This window comes from Microcebus murinus, chromosome 10 (genome assembly GCF_040939455.1).
Source record: "Microcebus murinus isolate Inina chromosome 10, M.murinus_Inina_mat1.0, whole genome shotgun sequence".
NCBI lineage: Eukaryota > Metazoa > Chordata > Mammalia > Primates > Cheirogaleidae > Microcebus > Microcebus murinus.
This window is the reverse complement of record NC_134113.1, coordinates 3,131,032-3,137,691: the sequence shown is the minus strand read 5'-3', so window position 1 is coordinate 3,137,691 and position 6,660 is coordinate 3,131,032.

Sequence of the window (6,660 nt, the reverse complement as noted above, 5' to 3'; positions counted from 1 at the left end):
GCTTTTCCTACAGATACTGGGGAGCCACTGAGGGCTCTGGAGCAGAGGTTGCAAGCTGGCCACACACGTGGGGGCGCTGATGGCGGGGGAGGGCCACTGGCGAGGCCGCAGGGAGGAGGCCCAGGGCCATTCTCGTGGCTGTGCCTCCGGCAGGCAGGATGCCTGGTGGGCTGACTCCAGGGCTGGCCGAGGCGGGCAGCTGCTGCGAGCGTCTGGGGTCAGTGGCTGACAGGAGTGAACGAGGAAAGCAGGAAATGGGCAGGGCAGGGCGGGAACGGTGCGCTCAGCCAGGCTCCAACAGGCCTGTCGTCTGGCACGCACCCCTGGCCCTGGCCTGGTGCCTGGGAGCCGCCCCTGCTGAGACCTGGGGCCACAGACCAGCTCTGACAGCTCCTGGGAGGGAGCCCCGGGCTGAGCTGCGCAGTTGGGGCTTAAAGAACAGAAGGTCTTCAGCTCCCTTCCAGTCTCCCTCCTCCTCTGTCTCTCTCCTTCCCCTCCCCTCCCCTCTCCCTCATCCTACCTCCTCCTCCCTCCTCCACAATCTCCTCCTCCCTCCAGCCCCTTCCCTTCTCCCTGATCTCCAGGAGAAGCCTGTGAGCCAGACAGGACAGTGGCTGTTATCCCCATTTTACAGATGGGGAAGGTGAGCCCAGTGAGGGGCCAGACTTACTCAGGCCACTTTGCCCCTCCCTTCCTCCCACACCCTGCCAAGTCACATTTTGTACCAGGAACGGTGTAAGTGTGGGCCTTGGGTTTTCCCAAGTGGAGAGGATTTTCCTAGAATTAACCATTAACGTGTATAAATTACGTGGCCCAGCTGGAGGGCAAAGCCTCTTCCGTTGACGACAAATGCTGCCCCTGTGAGTGGCTGGAACTTTGACAGCCACTGTGGCCAGCAGGCCTGGCTTTGCCCTCTGGCAACGGAGCCCAGGGAAGGCTCAGGAAGGGGCTAGAGGGTCCCAGGGCCTGGGAAAGGGCTAGAGTCCCAGGGCCTGGGACTGGGGTTCTGCAGTCCTGCACAGCCCTTCTGGGACAGGTGGTCCAGGGTCCCATGTCCTAAGGCTGGGGTTCTGAGGTCATGGACAGCCCTTCTGGGACAGGTGGCCCAGGTCCCCAGCTACCCACTTCCCTCTGGTCACTGCTACCCAGTGGGCTGGACAAGTATGTCCTGAATGCCCCCTGCTTGCTGCTGCTGACCAAGTGGCCCCAGGCACTAGGTGTGTTGAGGTGAGAGGCTGTCACCTATTGGCAGTCCCCGTAGCCAGAGCAGTGGGGATGGGAGCAAGGTGCTGGCTTGGGACGCAGCCACTGCAGGACCGGCAGAGCCAAGGACAGGCCAGCTCTTCCTCACTGTGGGAGCGGTGCGGGAAGTGCAGGACGGCGATGTGCCGTGGGGCTATCCGGCGGCCACTCCGGGCCGGGTCTCACGTCACTTACTGCCTCACCTCCTTATGCTGCGCTTTCTCGTCTTTGTTCAGAGATTTGGGTTTATAAAGTGCCTTTAAGTCCGCTGTCTCGGGGGATTCCCGTCACAACCCTGGGGACACCCAGTGCAGCTGTCCTGGTCTCCATTTCACAGGTGGGAAGCCCGAGGCTGGCCGCGGCAAAGCAGCGTGTGGTCGGTCACGGGAGACTCCAGGCCAGAACACAGCTTGCAAATGGCCCGCCTGGGCACCGTCTGTGACATCGGCTGCCCTCCCTTCTGTCCCGCCGGAGCAGGCTGGGTCCTCCTGGCCATGAGTCACGGCCAGCTGTGGCGGCCTGCGTGTTTGCCAAGGGGGGGGGCACACGCTGCAGAGGATCATGGGACCCAGCCCAGGGAGGACACACCGCTGGTTGTATTTCCCACCAGCAGGGGACCTTGGCTGGGGCCCAGCATGAAGAAGCGGACGTGGAGTGAGCGTGGGGTTCCCCCTGGACTCCAAACCCCATTCCCTTCCTCCCCCCGGGAGGCTGAGCCTCTAGAGGCCCCCACTTTCTCTCTGAAATGGAAATCACATCACGATCCCCACCATGCAGAAGGGTGCTGCAATTCGCTGAACTTGAGAAGCCAGGGAGGGCCCCGCGGCGGGCGCACGCTGGAGCTGGCGGAGAGGTGTGCGGGTCCGGCCTGGGCGGGCAGGAGAGCTGGAGCCACTGAGGGGCTGGAGGCGGCAGGAAGGGCGAGAGCCGTCTCAAGGGCGCATTCAGGGCTTTGCTGTGTGAGCGGTGGCCTGGGGGCCCTGCTCTGTCTCCCCAGGAAGCCTCAGTAAGATCCACTTCATTCTTCGAAGCATTTGGTTTGAGATTTGTGGTTTTTCCTGAATGCCACAATACTTGATCCATCTGGAGGGGGTCTTATTTATTTATTTATTTTGCTTCTAAGAAGGCATTTGCCTTTTTTTTTTTTTTTTTGACAGAGTCTCACTTTGTTGCCCAGCTTGAGTGCCGTAGCATCAGCCTAGCTCACAGCAACCTCAAAGTCCTGGGTTCAAGCGATCCTCCTGCCTCAGCCTCCCAAGTAGCTGGGACTACAGGCATTCACCACCATGCCCGGCTAATATATATATATATATTTGTCCAAATAATTTCTTTCTATTTTTGGTAGAGATGGGGATCTCACTCTTGCTCGGGCTGGTCTCGAAATCCTGACCTTGAGTGATCCTCCTGCCTCAGCCTCCCAGAGTGCTAGGATTACAGGCGTGAGCCACTCGCGCCTGGCTGGCATTTGCCTTCTTCCCCTTTCTCCTCTCCCCACCAACACATTGTGGTAGCAGAATGTTCCTGCTGAGTTTTCCATGTATTTAATGTAAGGAAAACACGGGAGGGAATGAAAGTGGAAGCCAGTTCTGGCCATGGCCGTCTTTCCTCAGCTGGGTGAGGGGCCAGCGGTGTGTCGCCCGTCCCACACGGAGGGCTTGGCGCATTCCTTCCCCTCTCCTCATTCTGCCTCCCCTCCCGAGAGCCTGACGGAATGAGGCTTCTGGAGTGTGACGTTCACCATGGAACCAAGAGGAGGCGCCTCCCCGCCCACCCGTGCCCACGGCAGCGGCTGCCCGGCTGTGCTGGAGGCACATCAGCCTCTGCAGAGAGGGCTGGGCACTGAGGAGCGCGTTCCCTCACGTTCAGTCCAGGTGGAAAAATGCGTCCCGAGCAATTATGGTGTGTGAGCACCTGCCCCAGCTGGGTCTGCTTCGAGCACCTGCCGCCGCCCTTGCAGAGTTCTGGGAGCTGGGTGTGTGCAAAGCCTCCCGCCAGACTTAGGAACCTTAGCAGAAATTGGAGTGCCATTGACAGTCCTCCCCTGGGATTAGTCACCCGGGCAGGTGCTCCCCTCCCAGGGACCCACACTGGTGCAGGTGTTCCTGTTTACCAGCAGAGGTAGACACCTGATCCCAGTGGCTTAGCAGAGGCATCCTGTGACCTCAGGGGGGAGCCAGTGTCAAGCTACTATGTCAGCCCTTCTCCAAACTCTGAGCTACCTACCTCTGGACATTTTTCAATTATGTAAGCCAATAAATTACCTTTCCAGTGTAAACCAATCGGAGCTGGACTTTGTTCTTCTCGCAACCAACGCCCTAACTTGTGCAGAACGTAGTGCCAGGGAGTGGGTTGTTGCTAGTGACAGACTCTAAAATATCAAAATGACTGAATTGACTTGGGGGAGGAGGTGGTGAGGAGGACCCCCGTCTCTTGTGGGGAGGAATTTGGGGATCTTTGCTTATGTTGTGAATTACTGTGGTAGGCTGAATAATGGCCCCCAAAGATATTCAAGTCCTAATCCTGGCACCTGCAAATGTTACCTTAAGTGTCCAAAGGGAGTTTGCAGATTTGACTAAGCTAAGGCCCCTGAGATGGGTAGATCATCTGTGCATTACTCGCTGGGCCGGCTGTAAGCACAGGGTCCTTGTGAGGGGGATCTGGGAGGAGTCAGAAGGACAGAAGATGATGTGATGTGGGCAGCAGAGATTGGAGTGATGAGCTTTCAAGACAGAGGAAGGGGACTATGGACTACAGGATGCAGGCAGCCTCTAGAAGCAGGAAAACACAATACACTCACTCTCTCTAGAAGGAACTAGCTTTGCTGATACCTCGACTTTATCCTAGTGATGATGATTTTGGACTTCTGACCTCCAGATCTGTAGGAGAGGAAATCAGTGTTGTTTTCAGCCACTCAGTCTGCAATACTTGGCTAATAGCAGCTACAGGACACCACTACAGACATAACTGTCAGCTTTTTACCTTGGGGCGCAGGCTCAGGGCCTACAGAGAGTGCAGCGCCCCAAAACTTAGCAGGGAGACTTCACCATGCAGAAGTGTGGTGGCTCAGTCTGTAAGGTCCTACGAGAGACATCCTGAGGCTGAAACTGGCCCATCTGAAAGCACAGAAGATAGAAAGCACAGCTTTGCTTTCTGCCCTTCCAATGTGGCCAGAAATCAGATCTTCCGCAGCTTAGCAGAGATAAAGAAAGCAACACCTTTGTCCCCAGCGGGGAGGTGGTGACTCAGCAAGAGAAACCCCTGGGGCACAGCCCTTGCCCCAGGTCCTCCTCAAGCCTCCCCAGACACAGGGTCTCCCCAACACAGGACACGCCCTCTTGTGGCGGGCAGCTGGGATGCAGTGTGCCCCAAGTGGCACAGACGGTTTCAGAGGCTTCTCTTTCCAACGTCCCCAAGGCAGAGACCATTAAACTAAAGATGGATGGGGATATTTAGGCAGAGTATGGAGTCCTAATGCTAGAAGACAGAGATTTCTAGTTTAAATTCTACCAACAAGATAAGGGTTCCTAGCCCTTGGAATCTACCAGAAACGAATTGACTACAGCTTGTTAAAACTAAGATAGCTGTACTGCTAGAGAAATCGCAAGCTTGGGTGGCCACAGCTTGGGCCCCAGGGTAACTGGTCCCGAGGCCTCCAGACACCTCCATCAGGAATTGAGCTTCCAGGAAGGACATCTCCCAAGCAAGTCCCAGCTCAGAAGTGGCAGTGGACAGGGCGAAAAAAGTGGTATGGGCCGACCAAGGGGCCAGGGGGCATCATCTCTCTGTCCAGAATAGGACCCCCTTCCCCCTCTTCAAAGCAGGAGTTTTTATGCTAAGCAGACAACTCAGTCTGAGGTTGTTAGGCCACAAGGAGGCTGTATCTGGCCCCAACAGGGAGGGTGTCACATCCCTCAGATGTGCAGGACCTCTGTCGGAGTGAGACCTCCACCCACTGGCTCCCTGTGGGGTGTGGTCAACGTGGAGGCGAAGGGCATATACACACGCGGGGCAACTCGAGGGGTGACAGTGTAGGGAGCCAGAGACCTCTCCAACCCCCTCAGCTCTCAGCGGGCTCTTTGGCTGGGTCTAGAAACCAAATGGACATCAGGAAGATAGGATGGACGAGAGGAAAGCACATGTTTTCTTAGTTTTACAAGTGCATGGGGGTCTTCATGAGACACTGGAGTCCAAAGGAGTGGCCACAAAGCAAGATGTTTCATGTTTAGGTCGACAGTAATATATTTGACAAGAAACGACAGAACAAAGAAAACTTGGCTAGGAGAAGTAAATGTCCTCAGGGCATCCCTAGGAGAGGGTTACTTGTCAAGAGTGTTTACCCAGGTCCACTGCAGCCTCCAATCCCAAGCCTCTGGTGGTAGGGGCGATTTTCTTGTCCTGGCACAAGAGGGCGCCCCTCCCAGAGGAATCTTTAATGCTTGCTGCGTGCAGGAAGGGGCAGGTCAGCTTGCCCTTTCTGAAACTTCAATTTCTCCAATGTTTTCAACTAGAAATAATCAATTTACTAGTCTGGCATGTCCTTCACCTGCATTTTACCTGGGATGGCACCTGCTCAGCATACTTGTCCCTCTTCTTTCTGTCCGTTTCCACCCCTCCCTATGTGTTGCACTAGTGCTGGAGGTAGCCCTACAGCTCACAGTCACAGTCCTTTCCCCGGCCACAGTGATGGGCTTGTGACTGGCTGGGAGGTCTGGGACTCTCCCTTGTGGCTGTGAAGCAGGAAGCCCCCAGCCCTGGGACCTGGCAGGGGTGGGCATTGGAGAGTTGAGGGCCTGAGCGTCCCTTACCTGAGCCCTACCCTTCTCTGGACTTTGTAGTTACAAGAGCCAAATCATCCCTTTTACTGTTCAGTCAGAGCAAGTTATATCAACTGCAATGCCCAAGCAGAGGCATCCTGATCTGAACAACTGTAGCATTTAAAAAGGCAATCTGCAGCCAGGGTTTTCAAGAGTCCTGTGTTGCTTAACAAGAGGAACATGGTCTGAGAAATGCATCGTTAAGCAATCCCGTTGTTTGATCAGAGTGTAATCACACAAACCTAGATCGTATAGTCTACTCACACCTAGGCTACGTGGTCTAGCATATTGCTCTGAGGCTACAACCTGTTCAGTACATTACTGCACTGTATACTGTAGACAGCTGTAACACAATGATAAGTATCTGTGTATCTAAACAGAGAAAAGGTACAGTAAAAATCCAGTATGGGCCCATTGTCACATATGTGGCCTCTTGTTTACCAAGACATCATATAGCGGGCATGACTTGTACTCACATTTTTGCCCTGGCCTTTTCCACCTTTCAAGCTTCCTCATCCATCTCCTTCCAGGTGTCTTGGCTCTGGCCATGCTGTACTGTTCAGGGTTTCCTGACCCTCCATGCTCCCTCACGAGCTCATGTCTG